The sequence below is a fragment of the Heterodontus francisci genome, chromosome 3 (genome assembly GCF_036365525.1).
Source record: "Heterodontus francisci isolate sHetFra1 chromosome 3, sHetFra1.hap1, whole genome shotgun sequence".
NCBI classification, from domain to species: Eukaryota; Metazoa; Chordata; class Chondrichthyes; order Heterodontiformes; family Heterodontidae; genus Heterodontus; species Heterodontus francisci.
Window position 1 is genome coordinate 423,667 of NC_090373.1, and position 25,725 is coordinate 449,391.

Consider the following 25,725-nt stretch of genomic DNA (forward strand, 5'->3'; position numbering starts at 1 on the left):
TCTCTCTGACACTCTCAGACACTCTCTATCACTCTCTGACACTCTCTATCACTCTCTGACACTCTCTGACACTCTCAGACACTCTCTATAACTCTCTGACACTCTCTGACACTCGCTGACACTCTCTGACACTCTCAGACACTCACTATCACTCTCTGATACACACTATCACTCTCTGACTCCCTCTATCACTCTCTATCACTCTCTGACACTCTCTGACACTCTCAGACACTCACTATCACTCTCTGATACACACTATCACTCTCTGACACTCTCTATCACTCTCTACCACTCTCTGACACTCTCTGACACTCTCAGACACTCACTATCAATCTCTGATATTCTCTGACACTCACTATCACTCTCACGATACACACTATCAGTCTCTGACTCTCTCTGACAGTCTCTATCACTCTCTGACACACTCTGACACTCTCAGACACTCACTATCAGTCTCTGATACTCTCTGACACTCACTATCACTCTCTGACACTCTCCATCACTCTCTGACACTCTCTGACAATCTCTATCACTCTCTGACACTCTTTGACACTCTCTGACAATCTCAGACACTCTCAGACACTCACTATCACTCTCTGATACTCCCTGACACTCTCTATCACTCTCTGACACTCTCTGACACTCTCAGACACTCACTATCACTCTCTGACACTCTCTGACACTCTCTATCACTCTCAGACACTCACTATCACTCTCTGACACTATCTATCACTCTCTGACACTCTCTGACACTCTCTATCACTCTCTGACACTCACTATCTCTCTCTGACACACTCTGACACTCTCTGACAATATCTGACACTCTCTGACACTCTCTATCTGACACTCTCTGACACTCTCTATCACTCTCTACCACTCTCTATCACTCTCTGACACTCTCTGACACTCTCAGACACTCTCTGACACTCACTATCACTCTCAGACACTCTCAGACACTCACTATCACTCTCTGACACTCTCTGACACTCTCTATCACTCACTATCAATCTCTGACAATCTCAGACAATCTCAGACACTCACTATCACTCTCTGACACACTCTGACTATATCTGACACGCTCTGACACTCTCTATCTGACACTCTCTGACACTCTCTATCTCTCTCTATCACTCTCTGGCAATCTCAGACACTCTCAGACACTCACTATAACTCTCTGACACTCTCTGACACTCACTGACACTCTCTATCACTCTCTATCACTCTCTGAAACTCACTGACACTCTCAGACACTCACTATCACTCTCTGACACTCTCTGACACTCTCTATCACTCTCAGACACTCACTATCACTCTCTGACACTCTCTGACACTCTCTATCACTCTCTACCACTCTCTATCACTCCCTGACACTCTCTGACACTCTCTGACACTCTCTGACAATCTCAGACACTCACATACACTCACAATCACTCTCTGATGCACTCTGACACTCACTATCACTCTCTGATACTCACTATCACTCTCTGACACTCTCTATCACTCTCTATCACTCACTGACACGCTCTGACACTCTCAGACACTCACTATCAATCTCTGATACTCTCTGACGCTCACTATCACTCTCTGACACTCTCTATAACTCTCTGACACACTCAGACACTCTCAGACACTCACTATCACTCTCTGACACTCTCTATCACTCTCTGAAACTCTCTGACACTCTCTATCACTCTCTGACACTCTCTGACAATCTCAGACACTCTCAGACACTCACTATCACTCTCTATCACTCGCTGAAACTCTCTGACACACTCAGACACTCTCAGACACTCACTATCACTCTCTGACACTCTCTATCACTCTCTGAAACTCTCTGACACTCTCTATCACTCTCTGACACTCTCTATCACTCTCTGACACTCTCTGACAATCTCAGACACTCTCAGACACTCACTATCACTCTCTATCACTCTCTGAAACTCTCTGACACTCTCTATCACTCTCTGACACACTCTGACACTCTCTGACACTCTCAGACACTCTCAGACACTCTCTATCTGACACTCTCTGACACTCTCTGTCACTCTCTATAACTCTCTATCACTCTCTGACACTCTCTGACACTCTCTGACACTCTCAGACACTCACTATCACTCTCTGACACTCTCTATCACTCTCTGAAACTCTCTGACACTCTCTATCACTCTCTGACACTCTCTATCACTCTCTGACACTCTCTGACAATCTCAGACACTCTCAGACACTCACTATCACTCTCTATCACTCTCTGAAACTCTCTGACACTCTCTATCACTCTCTGACACACTCTGACACTCTCTGACACTCTCAGACACTCTCAGACACTCTCTATCTGACACTCTCTGACACTCTCTGTCACTCTCTATAACTCTCTATCACTCTCTGACACTCTCTGACACTCTCTGACACTCTCAGACACTCACTATCACTCTCTGACACTCTCTGACACTCACTATCACTCTATTTCACTCTCTATCGCTCTCTGACACTCTTTGACACTCTCTATCACACTCTGACTCTCACTATCACTCTCTGATACTCCCTGACACTATCTGACACTCTCTGACACTCTCTATCACTCTCTATCAATCTCTGACACTCTCTGAGACTCACTATCACTCTCTGACACTCTCTGACACTCTCAGACACTCTCTATCACTCTCTATCACTCTCTGACAATCTCTGACAGTCTCTGACACTCTCGATCACTCTCTGACACTCTCTGACACTCTCTATCAATCTCTGACACTCTCTGACACTCTCTGACACTCTCTATCACACTCTGACACTCACTATCACTCTCTGACACTCTCTGACACAATCTGACACTCTCGGACACTCACTATCACTCTGTGACACTCTCTATCACTGTCTGACACTCTCAGACACTCCCTGTCACTCTCTGACACTCTCTGACTATCTCTGACACTCTCTGACACTCTCTATCACTCTCTGTCACTCTCTGTCACTCACTATCACTCTCTGACACTCTCTGACACTCTCTATCACTCTCTGAGACTCTCTCTCACTCTCTGACACTCTCTGACACTCTCTGACACTCTCAGACACTCTCTACCACTCTCTGACACTCTCTATCACTCTCTGACACTCTCTGACACTCTCTGACACTCTCAGACACTCTCTATAACTCTCTGACACTCTCTGACACTCTCTGACACTCTCTATCACTCTCAGACACTCACTATCACTCTCTGACACTCTCTATCACTCTCTGACACTCTCTGACACTCTCAGACACTCACTATCACTCTCTGATACACACTATCACTCTCTGACTCCCTCTATCACTCTCTATCACTCTCTGACACTCTCTGACACTCTCAGACACTCACTATCACTCTCTGATACTCTCTGTCACTCACTATCACTCTCTGACACTCTCCATCACTCTCTGACACTCTCTGACAATCTCTATCACTCTCTGACACTCTCTGACACTCTCTGACAATCTCAGACACACTCAGACACTCACTATCACTCTCTGATACTCCCTGACACTCTCTATCACTCTCTGACACTCTCTGACACTCTCAGACACTCACTATCACTCTCTGACACTCTCTATCACTCTCAGACACTCACTATCACTCTCTGACACTATCTATCACTCTCTGACACTCTCTGACACTCTCTATCACTCTCTGACACTCACTATCTCTCTCTGACACACTCTGACACTCTCTGACAATATCTGACACACTCTGACACTCTCTATCTGACTCACTATCACTCTCAGACACTCTCAGACACTCACTATCACTCTCTGACACTCTCTGACTCTCTCTATCACTCTCTATCAATCTCTGACAATCTCAGACATTCTCAGACACTCACTATCACTCTCTGACACGCTCTGACACTCACGATCACTCTCTGACACACTCTGACTATATCTGACACGCTCTGACACTCTCTATCTGACACTCTCTGACACTCTCTATCTCTCTCTATCACTCTCTGGCACTCTCAGACACTCTCAGACACTCTCAGACAATCACTATCTCCTTCTGACACTGTCTGCCACTCGATGACACTCTCTGACACTCACTATAACTCTCTGACACTCTCTGACACTCACTGACACTCTCTATCACTCTCTATCACTCTCTGAAACTCACTGACACTCTCAGACACTCACTATCACTCTCTGACACTCTCTGACACACTCTATCACTCTCAGACACTCACTATCACTCTCTGACACTCTCTGACACTCTCTATCACTCTCTACCACTCTCTATCACTCTCTGACACTGTCTGACACTCTCTGACACTCTCTGACAATCTCAGACACTCACAGACACTCACAATCACTCTCTGATACACTCTGACACTCACTATCACTCTCTGATACTCACTATCACTCTCTGACACTCTCTATCACTCACTGACACGCTCTGACACTCTCAGACACTCACTATCAATCTCTGATACTCTCTGACGCTCACTATCACTCTGACATTCTCTATAACTCTCTGACACTCTCAGACACTCTCAGACACTCACTATCACTCTCTGACACTCTCTTTCACTCTCTGAAACTCTCTGACACTCTCTATCACTCTCTGACACTCTCTGACACTCTCTGACAATCTCAGACACTCTCAGACACTCACTATCACTCTCTATCACTCTCTATCACTCTCTGACACTCTCGATCAATCTCTATCACTCTCAGACACTCTCTATCAATCTCTATCACTCTCTGACACTCTCTGACACTCTCTGAATCTCTCTATCCCTCTCTGACACTCTCTATCACTCTCTGACACTCTCTGACACTCTCTGACACTCTCTATCTCTCTCTGACACTCTCTAACACTCGATGACACTCTCTGACACTCTGCATCACTCTCTGACACTCTCTGACACTCTCAGACACTCTCAGGCAGTCACTATCAATCTCTGAAACTCTCTGACACTCTCGTACACTCTCTATCTCTCTCTGACACTCTCTTTCACTCTCTGACACTCTCTATCACTCTCTGACACTCTCTGGCACTCTCTGACTCTCTCTGTCACTCTCTGACAGTCTCTGATACTCTCTGACACTCTCTGAGACTCTCTACCACTCTCTGACACTCTCTGACACTCTCTGACAATCTCAGACACTCTCAGACACTCACAATCACTCTCTGATACTCTCTGACACTCACTATCACTCTCTGACACTCACTATCACTCTCTATCACACTCTGACACTCTCCGACACACTCTGACAATCTCAGACACTCTCAGACACTCACTATCACTCTCTGATACTCACTATCGTTCTCTGACACTCTCTATCACTCTCTGACACTCTCTGACACTCTCTGACACTCTCTATCACTCTCTGACACTCTCTGACACTCTCTGATACTCTCTGACACTCTCTGAGACTCCCTATCACTCTCTGACACTCTCTGACAATCTCAGACACTCTCAGACACTCACAATCACTCTCTGATACTCTCTGACACTCACTATCACTCTCTGACACTCACTATCACTCTCTGACACTCTCTGACACTCTCTATCACTCTCTGACACTCTCTGACACACTCAGACACTCACTATCACTCTCTGATACACACTATCACTCTCTGACACTCTCTATCACTCTCTATCACTCTCTGACACTCTCTGACACTCTCAGACACTCACTATCAATCTCTGTTACTCTCTGAAACTCACTATCATTCTCTGATACACACTATCACTCTCTGACACTCTCTAACACTCTCTATCACTCTCTGACACTCTCTGACACTCTCAGACACTCACTATCAATCTCTGATACACTCTGACACTCACTATCACTCTCTGACACTCTCTATAACTCTCTGACACTCTCAGACACTCTCAGACACTCACTATCACTCTCTGACACTCTCCATCACTCTCTGACACTCTCTGACACTCTCTATCACTCTCTGACACTCTCTGACACTCTCTGACAATCTCAAACACTCACTATCACTCTCTGACACTCTCCATCACTCTCTGACACTCTCTGACACTCACTATCACTCTCTGACACTCTCTGACTCTCTCAGACACTCACTATCACTCTCTGAAATTCTCTGACACTCTCTGACACTCTCAGACACTCACTATCACTCTCTGACACTCTCTGACACTCCCTGACACTCACTATCACTCTCTGACACTCTCTGACATTCTCCGACACTCTCTGTCACTCGCCATCACTCTCTGACACTCTCTGACACTCACTATCACTCTCTGACACTTACTATCACTCTCTGACACTCTCTGACACTCTCTATCACTCTCTATCGCTCTTTGACACTTTCTATCACTCTCTATCACTCTCTGACACTCTCTGACACTCACTATCACTCTCTGACACTCTCTGACACTCTCTGACACTCTCTGACACTCGCTATCACTCCCTGACACTCTCTGACACTCTCTATCACTCTCTGACAATCTCTGACACTCTCTGACACTCACTATCACTGTCTCGGACACTCACTATCACTATATGACACTCTCTATCACTGTTGGACACTCTCAGACACTGTCAGACACTCCCTATCGCTCTCCGACACTCTCCGACACTCTCTGACACTCTCTGACACTCTCTGAGACTCTCTGACACAATCTAACACTCTCTGACACTCTCGATCACTCACCAGCACTCTCTGAAACTCTCTGAGACTCTCAGACACTGTCTATCACTCTCTGACACTCTCTATCACTCTCTGACACTCTCTCTCACTCTCTGACACTCTCTGACACTCTCTGACTCTCTCTGACACTCTCAGACACTCTCTATCACTCTCTGACACTCTCTATCACTCTCTGACCCTCTCTGACACTCTCAGACACTCTCTATAACTCTCTGACACTCTCTGACACTCGCTGACACTCTCTATCACTCTCTGACACTCTCTGACACTCTCAGACACTCACTATCACTCTCTGATACACACTATCACTCTCTGACTCCCTCTATCACTCTCTATCACTCTCTGACACTCTCTGACACTCTCAGACACTCACTATCACTCTCTGATACACACTATCACTCTCTGACACTCTCTATCACTCTCTATCACTCTCTGACACTCTCTGACACTCTCAGACACTCACTATCAATCTCTGATATTCTCTGACACTCACTATCACTCTCTGATACACACTATCAGTCTATGACTCTCTCTGTCAGTCTCTATCACTCTCTGACACACTCTGACACTCTCAGACACTCACTATCAGTCTCTGATATTCTCTGACACTCACTATCACTCTCTGACACTCTCCATCACTCTCTGACACTCTCTGACAATCTCTATCACTCTCTGACACTCTTTGACACTCTCTGACAATCTCAGACACTCTCAGACACTCACTATCACTCTCTGATACTCCCTGACACTCTCTATCACTCTCTGACACTCTCAGACACTCACTATCACTCTCTGACACTCTCTGACACTCTCTATCACTCTCAGACACTCACTATCACTCTCTGACACTATCTATCACTCTCTGACACTCTCTGACACTCTCAGACACTCACTATCACTCTCTGATACTCTCTGTCACTCACTATCACTCTCTGACACTCTCCATCACTCTCTGACACTCTCTGACAATCTCTATCTCTCTCTGACACACTCTGACACTCTCTGACAATATCTGACACTCTCTGACACTCTCTATCTGACACTCTCTGACACTCTCTATCACTCTCTACCACTCTCTATCACTCTCTGACACTCTCTGACACTCTCAGACACTCTCTGACACTCACTATCACTCTCAGACACTCTCAGACACTCACTATCACTCTCTGACAGTCTCTGACACTCTCTATCACTCACTATCAATCTCTGACAATCTCAGACAATCTCAGACACTCACTATCACTCTCTGACACGCTCTGACACTCACTATCACTCTCTGACACACTCTGACTATATCTGACACGCTCTGACACTCTCTGTCTGACACTCTCTGACACTCTCTATCTCTCTCTATCACTCTCTGGCAATCTCAGACACTCTCAGACACTCTCAGACAATCACTATCTCCCTCTGACACTCTCTGCCACTCGATGACACTCTCTGACACTCACTATAACTCTCTGACACTCTCTGACACTCACTGACACTCTCTATCACTCTCTGAAACTCACTGACACTCTCAGACACTCACTATCACTCTCTGACACTCTCTGACACTCTCTATCACTCTCAGACACTCACTATCACTCTCTGACACTCTCTGACACTCTCTATCACTCTCTACCACTCTCTATCACTCCCTGACACTCTCTGACACTCTCTGACAATCTCAGACACTCACAGACACTCACAATCACTCTCTGATGCACTCTGACACTCACTATCACTCTCTGATACTCACTATCACTCTCTGACACTCTCTATCACTCTCTATCACTCACTGACACGCTCTGACACTCTCAGACACTCTCTATCACTCTCTGACACACTCTGACACTCTCTGACACTCCCTGACGCTCTCTGACACTCTCTGACACTCTCAGACACTCTCAGACACTCTCTATCTGACACTCCCTGACACTCTCTGTCACTCTCTATAACTCTCTAACACTCTCTGACACTCTCTGACACTCTCAGACACTCTCAGACACTCACTATCACTCTCTGACACTCTCTGACACTCACTATCACTCTCATTCACTCTCTATCGCTCTCTGACACTCTTTGACACTCTCTAACACACTCTGACTCTCACTATCACTCTCTGATACTCCCTGACACTATCTGACACGCTCTGACACTCTCTATCACTCTCTATCAATCTCTGACACTCTCTGAGACTCACTATCACTCTCTGACACTCTCTGACACTCTCAGACACTCTCTATCACTCTCTATCACTCTCTGACAATCTCTGACACTCTCTGACACTCTCGATCACTCTCTGACACTCTCTGACACTCTCTATCAATCTCTGACACTCTCTGACACTCTCTGACACTCTCTATCACACTCCGACACTCACTATCACTCTCTGACACTCTCTGACACAATCTGACACTCTCGGACACTCACTATCACTCTGTGACACTCGCTATCACTGTCTGACACTCTCAGACACTCCCTGTCACTCTCTGACACTCTCTGACTATCTCTGACACTCTCTGACACTCTCTATCACTCTCTGTCACTCTCTGTCACTCACTATCACTCTCTGACACTCTCTGACACTCTCTATCACTCTCTGACACTCTCTAACACTCTCTGACACTCTCTGACACTCTCTGACACTCTCAGACACTCTCTACCACTCTCTGACACTCTCTATCACTCTCTGACACTCTCTGACACTCTCTGACACTCTCAGACACTCTCTATAACTCTCTGACACTCTCTGACACTCTCTGACACTCTCAGACACTCTCAGACACTCACTATCACTCTCTGACACTCTCTATCACTCTCTGACACTCTCTGACACTCTCAGACACTCACTATCACTCTCTGATACTCTCTGTCACTCACTATCACTCTCTGACACTCTCCATCACTCTCTGACACTCTCTGACAATCTCTATCACTCTCTGACACTCTCTGACACTCTCTGACAATCTCAGACACACTCAGACACTCACTATCACTCTCTGATACTCCCTGACACTCTCTATCACTCTCTGACACTCTCTGACACTCTCAGACACTCACTATCACTCTCTGACACTCTCTATCACTCTCAGACACTCACTATCACTCTCTGACACTATCTATCACTCTCTGACACTCTCTATCACTCTCTGACACTCACTATCTCTCTCTGACACACTCTGACACTCTCTGACAATATCTGACACACTCTGACACTCTCTATCTGACTCACTATCACTCTCAGACACTCTCAGACACTCACTATCACTCTCTGACACTCTCTGACTCTCTCTATCACTCTCTATCAATCTCTGACAATCTCAGACATTCTCAGACACTCACTATCACTCTCTGACACGCTCTGACACTCACTATCACTCTCTGACACACTCTGACTATATCTGACACGCTCTGACACTCTCTATCTGACACTCTCTGACACTCTATCTCTCTCTATCACTCTCTGGCACTCTCAGACACTCTCAGACACTCTCAGACAATCACTATCTCCCTCTGACACTGTCTGCCACTCGATGACACTCTCTGACACTCACTATAACTCTCTGACACTCTCTGACACTCACTGACACTCTCTATCACTCTCTATCACTCTCTGAAACTCACTGACACTCTCAGACACTCACTATCACTCTCTGACACTCTCTGACACTCTCTATCACTCTCAGACACTCACTATCACTCTCTGACACTCTCTGACACTCTCTATCACTCTCTACCACTCTCTATCACTCTCTGACACTGTCTGACACTCTCTGACACTCTCTGACAATCTCAGACACTCACAGACACTCACAATCACTCTCTGATACACTCTGACACTCACTATCACTCTCTGATACTCACTATCACTCTCTGACACTCTCTATCACTCACTGACACGCTCTGACACTCTCAGACACTCACTATCAATCTCTGATACTCTCTGACGCTCACTATCACTCTGACATTCTCTATAACTCTCTGACACTCTCAGACACTCTCAGACACTCACTATCACTCTCTGACACTCTCTTTCACTCTCTGAAACTCTCTGACACTCTCTATCACTCTCTGACACTCTCTGACACTCTCTGACAATCTCAGACACTCTCAGACACTCACTATCACTCTCTATCACTCTCTATCACTCTCTGACACTCTCGATCAATCTCTATCACTCTCAGACACTCTCTATCAATCTCTATCACTCTCTGACACTCTCTGACACTCTCTGAATCTCTCTATCCCTCTCTGACACTCTCTATCACTCTCTGACACTCTCTGACACTCTCTGACACTCTCTATCTCTCTCTGACACTCTCTAACACTCGATGACACTCTCTGACACTCTGCATCACTCTCTGACACTCTCTGACACTCTCAGACACTCTCAGGCAGTCACTATCAATCTCTGAAACTCTCTGACACTCTCGTACACTCTCTATCTCTCTCTGACACTCTCTTTCACTCTCTGACACTCTCTATCACTCTCTGACACTCTCTGGCACTCTCTGACTCTCTCTGTCACTCTCTGACAGTCTCTGATACTCTCTGACACTCTCTGAGACTCTCTACCACTCTCTGACACTCTCTGACACTCTCTGACACTCTCTGACAATCTCAGACACTCACATACACTCACAATCACTCTCTGATGCACTCTGACACTCACTATCACTCTCTGATACTCACTATCACTCTCTGACACTCTCTATCACTCTCTATCACTCACTGACACGCTCTGACACTCTCAGACACTCACTATCAATCTCTGATACTCTCTGACGCTCACTATCACTCTCTGACACTCTCTATAACTCTCTGACACACTCAGACACTCTCAGACACTCACTATCACTCTCTGACACTCTCTATCACTCTCTGAAACTCTCTGACACTCTCTATCACTCTCTGACACTCTCTGACAATCTCAGACACTCTCAGACACTCACTATCACTCTCTATCACTCGCTGAAACTCTCTGACACACTCAGACACTCTCAGACACTCACTATCACTCTCTGACACTCTCTATCACTCTCTGAAACTCTCTGACACTCTCTATCACTCTCTGACACTCTCTATCACTCTCTGACACTCTCTGACAATCTCAGACACTCTCAGACACTCACTATCACTCTCTATCACTCTCTGAAACTCTCTGACACTCTCTATCACTCTCTGACACACTCTGACACTCTCTGACACTCTCAGACACTCTCAGACACTCTCTATCTGACACTCTCTGACACTCTCTGTCACTCTCTATAACTCTCTATCACTCTCTGACACTCTCTGACACTCTCTGACACTCTCAGACACTCACTATCACTCTCTGACACTCTCTGACACTCACTATCACTCTATTTCACTCTCTATCGCTCTCTGACACTCTTTGACACTCTCTATCACACTCTGACTCTCACTATCACTCTCTGATACTCCCTGACACTATCTGACACTCTCTGACACTCTCTATCACTCTCTATCAATCTCTGACACTCTCTGAGACTCACTATCACTCTCTGACACTCTCTGACACTCTCAGACACTCTCTATCACTCTCTATCACTCTCTGACAATCTCTGACAGTCTCTGACACTCTCGATCACTCTCTGACACTCTCTGACACTCTCTATCAATCTCTGACACTCTCTGACACTCTCTGACACTCTCTATCACACTCTGACACTCACTATCACTCTCTGACACTCTCTGACACAATCTGACACTCTCGGACACTCACTATCACTCTGTGACACTCTCTATCACTGTCTGACACTCTCAGACACTCCCTGTCACTCTCTGACACTCTCTGACTATCTCTGACACTCTCTGACACTCTCTATCACTCTCTGTCACTCTCTGTCACTCACTATCACTCTCTGACACTCTCTGACACTCTCTATCACTCTCTGAGACTCTCTCTCACTCTCTGACACTCTCTGACACTCTCTGACACTCTCAGACACTCTCTACCACTCTCTGACACTCTCTATCACTCTCTGACACTCTCTGACACTCTCTGACACTCTCAGACACTCTCTATAACTCTCTGACACTCTCTGACACTCTCTGACACTCTCTATCACTCTCTGACACTCACTATCACTCTCTGACACTCTCTATCACTCTCTGACACTCTCTGACACTCTCAGACACTCACTATCACTCTCTGATACACACTATCACTCTCTGACTCCCTCTATCACTCTCTATCACTCTCTGACACTCTCTGACACTCTCAGACACTCACTATCACTCTCTGATACTCTCTGTCACTCACTATCACTCTCTGACACTCTCCATCACTCTCTGACACTCTCTGACAATCTCTATCACTCTCTGACACTCTCTGACACTCTCTGACAATCTCAGACACACTCAGACACTCACTATCACTCTCTGATACTCCCTGACACTCTCTATCACTCTCTGACACTCTCTGACACTCTCAGACACTCACTATCACTCTCTGACACTCTCTATCACTCTCAGACACTCACTATCACTCTCTGACACTATCTATCACTCTCTGACACTCTCTGACACTCTCTATCACTCTCTGACACTCACTATCTCTCTCTGACACACTCTGACACTCTCTGACAATATCTGACACACTCTGACACTCTCTATCTGACTCACTATCACTCTCAGACACTCTCAGACACTCACTATCACTCTCTGACACTCTCTGACTCTCTCTATCACTCTCTATCAATCTCTGACAATCTCAGACATTCTCAGACACTCACTATCACTCTCTGACACGCTCTGACACTCACGATCACTCTCTGACACACTCTGACTATATCTGACACGCTCTGACACTCTCTATCTGACACTCTCTGACACTCTCTATCTCTCTCTATCACTCTCTGGCACTCTCAGACACTCTCAGACACTCTCAGACAATCACTATCTCCCTCTGACACTGTCTGCCACTCGATGACACTCTCTGACACTCACTATAACTCTCTGACACTCTCTGACACTCACTGACACTCTCTATCACTCTCTATCACTCTCTGAAACTCACTGACACTCTCAGACACTCACTATCACTCTCTGACACTCTCTGACACACTCTATCACTCTCAGACACTCACTATCACTCTCTGACACTCTCTGACACTCTCTATCACTCTCTACCACTCTCTATCACTCTCTGACACTGTCTGACACTCTCTGACACTCTCTGACAATCTCAGACACTCACAGACACTCACAATCACTCTCTGATACACTCTGACACTCACTATCACTCTCTGATACTCACTATCACTCTCTGACACTCTCTATCACTCACTGACACGCTCTGACACTCTCAGACACTCACTATCAATCTCTGATACTCTCTGACGCTCACTATCACTCTGACATTCTCTATAACTCTCTGACACTCTCAGACACTCTCAGACACTCACTATCACTCTCTGACACTCTCTTTCACTCTCTGAAACTCTCTGACACTCTCTATCACTCTCTGACACTCTCTGACACTCTCTGACAATCTCAGACACTCTCAGACACTCACTATCACTCTCTATCACTCTCTATCACTCTCTGACACTCTCGATCAATCTCTATCACTCTCAGACACTCTCTATCAATCTCTATCACTCTCTGACACTCTCTGACACTCTCTGAATCTCTCTATCCCTCTCTGACACTCTCTATCACTCTCTGACACTCTCTGACACTCTCTGACACTCTCTATCTCTCTCTGACACTCTCTAACACTCGATGACACTCTCTGACACTCTGCATCACTCTCTGACACTCTCTGACACTCTCAGACACTCTCAGGCAGTCACTATCAATCTCTGAAACTCTCTGACACTCTCGTACACTCTCTATCTCTCTCTGACACTCTCTTTCACTCTCTGACACTCTCTATCACTCTCTGACACTCTCTGGCACTCTCTGACTCTCTCTGTCACTCTCTGACAGTCTCTGATACTCTCTGACACTCTCTGAGACTCTCTACCACTCTCTGACACTCTCTGACACTCTCTGACAATCTCAGACACTCTCAGACACTCACAATCACTCTCTGATACTCTCTGACACTCACTATCACTCTCTGACACTCACTATCACTCTCTATCACACTCTGACACTCTCCGACACACTCTGACAATCTCAGACACTCTCAGACACTCACTATCACTCTCTGATACTCACTATCGTTCTCTGACACTCTCTATCACTCTCTGACACTCTCTGACACTCTCTGACACTCTCTATCACTCTCTGACACTCTCTGACACTCTCTGATACTCTCTGACACTCTCTGAGACTCCCTATCACTCTCTGACACTCTCTGACAATCTCAGACACTCTCAGACACTCACAATCACTCTCTGATACTCTCTGACACTCACTATCACTCTCTGACACTCACTATCACTCTCTGACACTCTCTGACACTCTCTATCACTCTCTGACACTCTCTGACACACTCAGACACTCACTATCACTCTCTGATACACACTATCACTCTCTGACACTCTCTATCACTCTCTATCACTCTCTGACACTCTCTGACACTCTCAGACACTCACTATCAATCTCTGTTACTCTCTGAAACTCACTATCATTCTCTGATACACACTATCACTCTCTGACACTCTCTAACACTCTCTATCACTCTCTGACACTCTCTGACACTCTCAGACACTCACTATCAATCTCTGATACACTCTGACACTCACTATCACTCTCTGACACTCTCTATAACTCTCTGACACTCTCAGACACTCTCAGACACTCACTATCACTCTCTGACACTCTCCATCACTCTCTGACACTCTCTGACACTCTCTATCACTCTCTGACACTCTCTGACACTCTCTGACAATCTCAAACACTCACTATCACTCTCTGACACTCTCCATCACTCTCTGACACTCTCTGACACTCACTATCACTCTCTGACACTCTCTGACTCTCTCAGACACTCACTATCACTCTCTGAAATTCTCTGACACTCTCTGACACTCTCAGACACTCACTATCACTCTCTGACACTCTCTGACACTCCCTGACACTCACTATCACTCTCTGACACTCTCTGACATTCTCCGACACTCTCTGTCACTCGCCATCACTCTCTGACACTCTCTGACACTCACTATCACTCTCTGACACTTACTATCACTCTCTGACACTCTCTGACACTCTCTATCACTCTCTATCGCTCTTTGACACTTTCTATCACTCTCTATCACTCTCTGACACTCTCTGACACTCACTATCACTCTCTGACACTCTCTGACACTCTCTGACACTCTCTGACACTCGCTATCACTCCCTGACACTCTCTGACACTCTCTATCACTCTCTGACAATCTCTGACACTCTCTGACACTCACTATCACTCTCTCGGACACTCACTATCACTATATGACACTCTCTATCACTGTTGGACACTCTCAGACACTGTCAGACACTCCCTATCGCTCTCCGACACTCTCCGACACTCTCTGACACTCTCTGACACTCTCTGAGACTCTCTGACACAATCTAACACTCTCTGACACTCTCGATCACTCACCAGCACTCTCTGAAACTCTCTGAGACTCTCAGACACTGTCTATCACTCTCTGACACTCTCTATCACTCTCTGACACTCTCTCTCACTCTCTGACACTCTCTGACACTCTCTGACTCTCTCTGACACTCTCAGACACTCTCTATCACTCTCTGACACTCTCTATCACTCTCTGACCCTCTCTGACACTCTCAGACACTCTCTATAACTCTCTGACACTCTCTGACACTCGCTGACACTCTCTATCACTCTCTGACACTCTCTGACACTCTCAGACACTCACTATCACTCTCTGATACACACTATCACTCTCTGACTCCCTCTATCACTCTCTATCACTCTCTGACACTCTCTGACACTCTCAGACACTCACTATCACTCTCTGATACACACTATCACTCTCTGACACTCTCTATCACTCTCTATCACTCTCTGACACTCTCTGACACTCTCAGACACTCACTATCAATCTCTGATATTCTCTGACACTCACTATCACTCTCTGATACACACTATCAGTCTATGACTCTCTCTGTCAGTCTCTATCACTCTCTGACACACTCTGACACTCTCAGACACTCACTATCAGTCTCTGATATTCTCTGACACTCACTATCACTCTCTGACACTCTCCATCACTCTCTGACACCCTCTGACAATCTCTATCACTCTCTGACACTCTTTGACACTCTCTGACAATCTCAGACACTCTCAGACACTCACTATCACTCTCTGATACTCCCTGACACTCTCTATCACTCTCTGACACTCTCAGACACTCACTATCACTCTCTGACACTCTCTGACACTCTCTATCACTCTCAGACACTCACTATCACTCTCTGACACTATCTATCACTCTCTGACACTCTCTGACACCCTCAGACACTCACTATCACTCTCTGATACTCTCTGTCACTCACTATCACTCTCTGACACTCTCCATCACTCTCTGACACTCTCTGACAATCTCTATCTCTCTCTGACACACTCTGACACTCTCTGACAATATCTGACACTCTCTGACACTCTCTATCTGACACTCTCTGACACTCTCTATCACTCTCTACCACTCTCTATCACTCTCTGACACTCTCTGACACTCTCAGACACTCTCTGACACTCACTATCACTCTCAGACACTCTCAGACACTCACTATCACTCTCTGACAGTCTCTGACACTCTCTATCACTCACTATCAATCTCTGACAATCTCAGACAATCTCAGACACTCACTATCACTCTCTGACACGCTCTGACACTCACTATCACTCTCTGACACACTCTGACTATATCTGACACGCTCTGACACTCTCTGTCTGACACTCTCTGACACTCTCTATCTCTCTCTATCACTCTCTGGCAATCTCAGACACTCTCAGACACTCTCAGACAATCACTATCTCCCTCTGACACTCTCTGCCACTGGATGACACTCTCTGACACTCACTATAACTCTCTGACACTCTCTGACACTCACTGACACTCTCTATCACTCTCTGAAACTCACTGACACTCTCAGACACTCACTATCACTCTCTGACACTCTCTGACACTCTCTATCACTCTCAGACACTCACTATCACTCTCTGACACTCTCTGACACTCTCTATCACTCTCTACCACTCTCTATCACTCCCTGACACTCTCTGACACTCTCTGACAATCTCAGACACTCACAGACACTCACAATCACTCTCTGATGCACTCTGACACTCACTATCACTCTCTGATACTCACTATCACTCTCTGACACTCTCTATCACTCTCTATCACTCACTGACACGCTCTGACACTCTCAGACACTCTCTATCACTCTCTGACACACTCTGACACTCTCTGACACTCCCTGACGCTCTCTGACACTCTCTGACACTCTCAGACACTCTCAGACACTCTCTATCTGACACTCCCTGACACTCTCTGTCACTCTCTATAACTCTCTAACACTCTCTGACACTCTCTGACACTCTCAGACACTCTCAGACACTCACTATCACTCTCTGACACTCTCTGACACTCACTATCACTCTCATTCACTCTCTATCGCTCTCTGACACTCTTTGACACTCTCTAACACACTCTGACTCTCACTATCACTCTCTGATACTCCCTGACACTATCTGACACGCTCTGACACTCTCTATCACTCTCTATCAATCTCTGACACTCTCTGAGACTCACTATCACTCTCTGACACTCTCTGACACTCTCAGACACTCTCTATCACTCTCTATCACTCTCTGACAATCTCTGACACTCTCTGACACTCTCGATCACTCTCTGACACTCTCTGACACTCTCTATCAATCTCTGACACTCTCTGACACTCTCTGACACTCTCTATCACACTCCGACACTCACTATCACTCTCTGACACTCTCTGACACAATCTGACACTCTCGGACACTCACTATCACTCTGTGACACTCGCTATCACTGTCTGACACTCTCAGACACTCCCTGTCACTCTCTGACACTCTCTGACTATCTCTGACACTCTCTGACACTCTCTATCACTCTCTGTCACTCTCTGTCACTCACTATCACTCTCTGACACTCTCTGACACTCTCTATCACTCTCTGACACTCTCTAACACTCTCTGACACTCTCTGACACTCTCTGACACTCTCAGACACTCTCTACCACTCTCTGACACTCTCTATCACTCTCTGACACTCTCTGACACTCTCTGACACTCTCAGACACTCTCTATAACTCTCTGACACTCTCTGACACTCTCTGACACTCTCAGACACTCTCAGACACTCACTATCACTCTCTGACACTCTCTATCACTCTCTGACACTCTCTGACACTCTCAGACACTCACTATCACTCTCTGATACTCTCTGTCACTCACTATCACTCTCTGACACTCTCCATCACTCTCTGACACTCTCTGACAATCTCTATCACTCTCTGACACTCTCTGACACTCTCTGACAATCTCAGACACACTCAGACACTCACTATCACTCTCTGATACTCCCTGACACTCTCTATCACTCTCTGACACTCTCTGACACTCTCAGACACTCACTATCACTCTCTGACACTCTCTATCACTCTCAGACACTCACTATCACTCTCTGACACTATCTATCACTCTCTGACACTCTCTATCACTCTCTGACACTCACTATCTCTCTCTGACACACTCTGACACTCTCTGACAATATCTGACACACTCTGACACTCTCTATCTGACTCACTATCACTCTCAGACACTCTCAGACACTCACTATCACTCTCTGACACTCTCTGACTCTCTCTATCACTCTCTATCAATCTCTGACAATCTCAGACATTCTCAGACACTCACTATCACTCTCTGACACGCTCTGACACTCACTATCACTCTCTGACACACTCTGACTATATCTGACACGCTCTGACACTCTCTATCTGACACTCTCTGACACTCTATCTCTCTCTATCACTCTCTGGCACTCTCAGACACTCTCAGACACTCTCAGACAATCACTATCTCCCTCTGACACTGTCTGCCACTCGATGACACTCTCTGACACTCACTATAACTCTCTGACACTCTCTGACACTCACTGACACTCTCTATCACTCTCTATCACTCTCTGAAACTCACTGACACTCTCAGACACTCACTATCACTCTCTGACACTCTCTGACACTCTCTATCACTCTCAGACACTCACTATCACTCTCTGACACTCTCTGACACTCTCTATCACTCTCTACCACTCTCTATCACTCTCTGACACTGTCTGACACTCTCTGACACTCTCTGACAATCTCAGACACTCACAGACACTCACAATCACTCTCTGATACACTCTGACACTCACTATCACTCTCTGATACTCACTATCACTCTCTGACACTCTCTATCACTCACTGACACGCTCTGACACTCTCAGACACTCACTATCAATCTCTGATACTCTCTGACGCTCACTATCACTCTGACATTCTCTATAACTCTCTGACACTCTCAGACACTCTCAGACACTCACTATCACTCTCTGACACTCTCTTTCACTCTCTGAAACTCTCTGACACTCTCTATCACTCTCTGACACTCTCTGACACTCTCTGACAATCTCAGACACTCTCAGACACTCACTATCACTCTCTATCACTCTCTATCACTCTCTGACACTCTCGATCAATCTCTATCACTCTCAGACACTCTCTATCAATCTCTATCACTCTCTGACACTCTCTGACACTCTCTGAATCTCTCTATCCCTCTCTGACACTCTCTATCACTCTCTGACACTCTCTGACACTCTCTGACACTCTCTATCTCTCTCTGACACTCTCTAACACTCGATGACACTCTCTGACACTCTGCATCACTCTCTGACACTCTCTGACACTCTCAGACACTCTCAGGCAGTCACTATCAATCTCTGAAACTCTCTGACACTCTCGTACACTCTCTATCTCTCTCTGACACTCTCTTTCACTCTCTGACACTCTCTATCACTCTCTGACACTCTCTGGCACTCTCTGACTCTCTCTGTCACTCTCTGACAGTCTCTGATACTCTCTGACACTCTCTGAGACTCTCTACCACTCTCTGACACTCTCTGACACTCTCTGACAATCTCAGACACTCTCAGACACTCACAATCACTCTCTGATACTCTCTGACACTCACTATCACTCTCTGACACTCACTATCACTCTCTATCACACTCTGACACTCTCCGACACACTCTGACAATCTCAGACACTCTCAGACACTCACTATCACTCTCTGATACTCACTATCGCTCTCTGACACTCTCTATCACTCTCTGACACTCTCTGACACTCTCTGACACTCTCTATCACTCTCTGACACTCTCTGACACTCTCTGATACTCTCTGACACTCTCTGAGACTCCCTATCACTCTCTGACACTCTCTGACAATCTCAGACACTCTCAGACACTCACAATCACTCTCTGATACTCTCTGACACTCACTATCACTCTCTGACACTCACTATCACTCTCTGACACTCTCTGACACTCTCTATCACTCTCTGACACTCTCTGACACACTCAGACACTCACTATCACTCTCTGATACACACTATCACTCTCTGACACTCTCTATCACTCTCTATCACTCTCTGACACTCTCTGACACTCTCAGACACTCACTATCAATCTCTGTTACTCTCTGAAACTCACTATCATTCTCTGATACACACTATCACTCTCTGACACTCTCTAACACTCTCTATCACTCTCTGACACTCTCTGACACTCTCAGACACTCACTATCAATCTCTGATACACTCTGACACTCACTATCACTCTCTGACACTCTCTATAACTCTCTGACACTCTCAGACACTCTCACACACTCACTATCACTCTCTGACACTCTCCATCACTCTCTGACACTCTCTGACACTCTCTATCACTCTCTGACACTCTCTGACACTCTCTGACAATCTCAAACACTCACTATCACTCTCTGACACTCTCCATCACTCTCTGACACTCTCTGACACTCACTATCACTCTCTGACACTCTCTGACTCTCTCAGACACTCACTATCACTCTCTGAAATTCTCTGACACTCTCTGACACTCTCAGACACTCACTATCACTCTCTGACACTCTCTGACACTCCCTGACACTCACTATCACTCTCTGACACTCTCTGACATTCTCCGACACTCTCTGTCACTCGCCATCACTCTCTGACACTCTCTGACACTCACTATCACTCTCTGACACTTACTATCACTCTCTGACACTCTCTGACACTCTCTGACACTCTCTATCACTCTCTATCGCTCTTTGACACTTTCTATCACTCTCTATCACTCTCTGACACTCTCTGACAATCACTATCACTCTCTGACACTCTCTGACACTCTCTGACACTCTCTGACACTCGCTATCACTCCCTGACACTCTCTGACACTCTCTATCACTCTCTGACAATCTCTGACACTCTCTGACACTCACTATCACTCTCTCGGACACTCACTATCACTATATGACACTCTCTATCACTGTTGGACACTCTCAGACACTGTCAGACACTCCCTATCGCTCTCCGACACTCTCCGACACTCTCTGACACTCTCTGACACTCTCTGAGACTCTCTGACACAATCTAACACTCTCTGACACTCTCGATCACTCACCAGCACTCTCTGAAACTCTCTGAGACTCTCAGACACTGTCTATCACTCTCTGACACTCTCTATCACTCTCTGACACTCTCTCTCACTCTCTGACACTCTCTGACACTCTCTGACTCTCTCTGACACTCTCAGACACTCTCTATCACTCTCTGACACTCTCTATCACTCTCTGACCCTCTCTGACACTCTCAGACACTCTCTATAACTCTCTGACACTCTCTGACACTCGCTGACACTCTCTATCACTCTCTGACACTCTCTGACACTCTCAGACACTCACTATCACTCTCTGATACACACTATCACTCTCTGACTCCCTCTATCACTCTCTATCACTCTCTGACACTCTCTGACACTCTCAGACACTCACTATCACTCTCTGATACACACTATCACTCTCTGACACTCTCTATCACTCTCTATCACTCTCTGACACTCTCTGACACTCTCAGACACTCACTATCAATCTCTGATATTCTCTGACACTCACTATCACTCTCTGATACACACTATCAGTCTATGACTCTCTCTGTCAGTCTCTATCACTCTCTGACACACTCTGACACTCTCAGACACTCACTATCAGTCTCTGATATTCTCTGACACTCACTATCACTCTCTGACACTCTCCATCACTCTCTGACACTCTCTGACAATCTCTATCACTCTCTGACACTCTTTGACACTCTCTGACAATCTCAGACACTCTCAGACACTCACTATCACTCTCTGATACTCCCTGACACTCTCTATCACTCTCTGACACTCTCAGACACTCACTATCACTCTCTGACACTCTCTGACACTCTCTATCACTCTCAGACACTCACTATCACTCTCTGACACTATCTATCACTCTCTGACACTCTCTGACACTCTCAGACACTCACTATCACTCTCTGATACTCTCTGTCACTCACTATCACTCTCTGACACTCTCCATCACTCTCTGACACTCTCTGACAATCTCTATCTCTCTCTGACACACTCTGACACTCTCTGACAATATCTGACACTCTCTGACACTCTCTATCTGACACTCTCTGACACTCTCTATCACTCTCTACCACTCTCTATCACTCTCTGACACTCTCTGACACTCTCAGACACTCTCTGACACTCACTATCACTCTCAGACACTCTCAGACACTCACTATCACTCTCTGACAGTCTCTGACACTCTCTATCACTCACTATCAATCTCTGACAATCTCAGACAATCTCAGACACTCACTATCACTCTCTGACACGCTCTGACACTCACTATCACTCTCTGACACACTCTGACTATATCTGACACGCTCTGACACTCTCTGTCTGACACTCTCTGACACTCTCTATCTCTCTCTATCACTCTCTGGCAATCTCAGACACTCTCAGACACTCTCAGACAATCACTATCTCCCTCTGACACTCTCTGCCACTCGATGACACTCTCTGACACTCACTATAACTCTCTGACACTCTCTGACACTCACTGACACTCTCTATCACTCTCTATCACTCTCTGAAACTCACTGACACTCTCAGACACTCACTATCACTCTCTGACACTCTCTGACACTCTCTATCACTCTCAGACACTCACTATCACTCTCTGACACTCTCTGACACTCTCTATCACTCTCTACCACTCTCTATCACTCCCTGACACTCTCTGACACTCTCTGACAATCTCAGACACTCACAGACACTCACAATCACTCTCTGATGCACTCTGACACTCACTATCACTCTCTGATACTCACTATCACTCTCTGACACTCTCTATCACTCTCTATCACTCACTGACACGCTCTGACACTCTCAGACACTCTCTATCACTCTCTGACACACTCTGACACTCTCTGACACTCCCTGACGCTCTCTGACACTCTCTGACACTCTCAGACACTCTCAGACACTCTCTATCTGACACTCCCTGACACTCTCTGTCACTCTCTATAACTCTCTAACACTCTCTGACACTCTCTGACACTCTCAGACACTCTCAGACACTCACTATCACTCTCTGACACTCTCTGACACTCACTATCACTCTCATTCACTCTCTATCGCTCTCTGACACTCTTTGACACTCTCTAACACACTCTGACTCTCACTATCACTCTCTGATACTCCCTGACACTATCTGACACGCTCTGACACTCTCTATCACTCTCTATCAATCTCTGACACTCTCTGAGACTCACTATCACTCTCTGACACTCTCTGACACTCTCAGACACTCTCTATCACTCTCTATCACTCTCTGACAATCTCTGACACTCTCTGACACTCTCGATCACTCTCTGACACTCTCTGACACTCTCTATCAATCTCTGACACTCTCTGACACTCTCTGACACTCTCTATCACACTCCGACACTCACTATCACTCTCTGACACTCTCTGACACAATCTGACACTCTCGGACACTCACTATCACTCTGTGACACTCGCTATCACTGTCTGACACTCTCAGACACTCCCTGTCACTCTCTGACACTCTCTGACTATCTCTGACACTCTCTGACACTCTCTATCACTCTCTGTCACTCTCTGTCACTCACTATCACTCTCTGACACTCTCTGACACTCTCTATCACTCTCTGACACTCTCTAACACTCTCTGACACTCTCTGACACTCTCTGACACTCTCAGACACTCTCTACCACTCTCTGACACTCTCTATCACTCTCTGACACTCTCTGACACTCTCTGACACTCTCAGACACTCTCTATAACTCTCTGACACTCTCTGACACTCTCAGACACTCTCAGACACTCACTATCACTCTCTGACACTCTCTATCACTCTCTGACACTCTCTGACACTCTCAGACACTCACTATCACTCTCTGATACTCTCTGTCACTCACTATCACTCTCTGACACTCTCCATCACTCTCTGACACTCTCTGACAATCTCTATCACTCTCTGACACTCTCTGACACTCTCTGACAATCTCAGACACACTCAGACACTCACTATCACTCTCTGATACTCCCTGACACTCTCTATCACTCTCTGACACTCTCTGACACTCTCAGACACTCACTATCACTCTCTGACACTCTCTATCACTCTCAGACACTCACTATCACTCTCTGACACTATCTATCACTCTCTGACACTCTCTATCACTCTCTGACACTCACTATCTCTCTCTGACACACTCTGACACTCTCTGACAATATCTGACACACTCTGACACTCTCTATCTGACTCACTATCACTCTCAGACACTCTCAGACACTCACTATCACTCTCTGACACTCTCTGACTCTCTCTATCACTCTCTATCAATCTCTGACAATCTCAGACATTCTCAGACACTCACTATCACTCTCTGACACGCTCTGACACTCACTATCACTCTCTGACACACTCTGACTATATCTG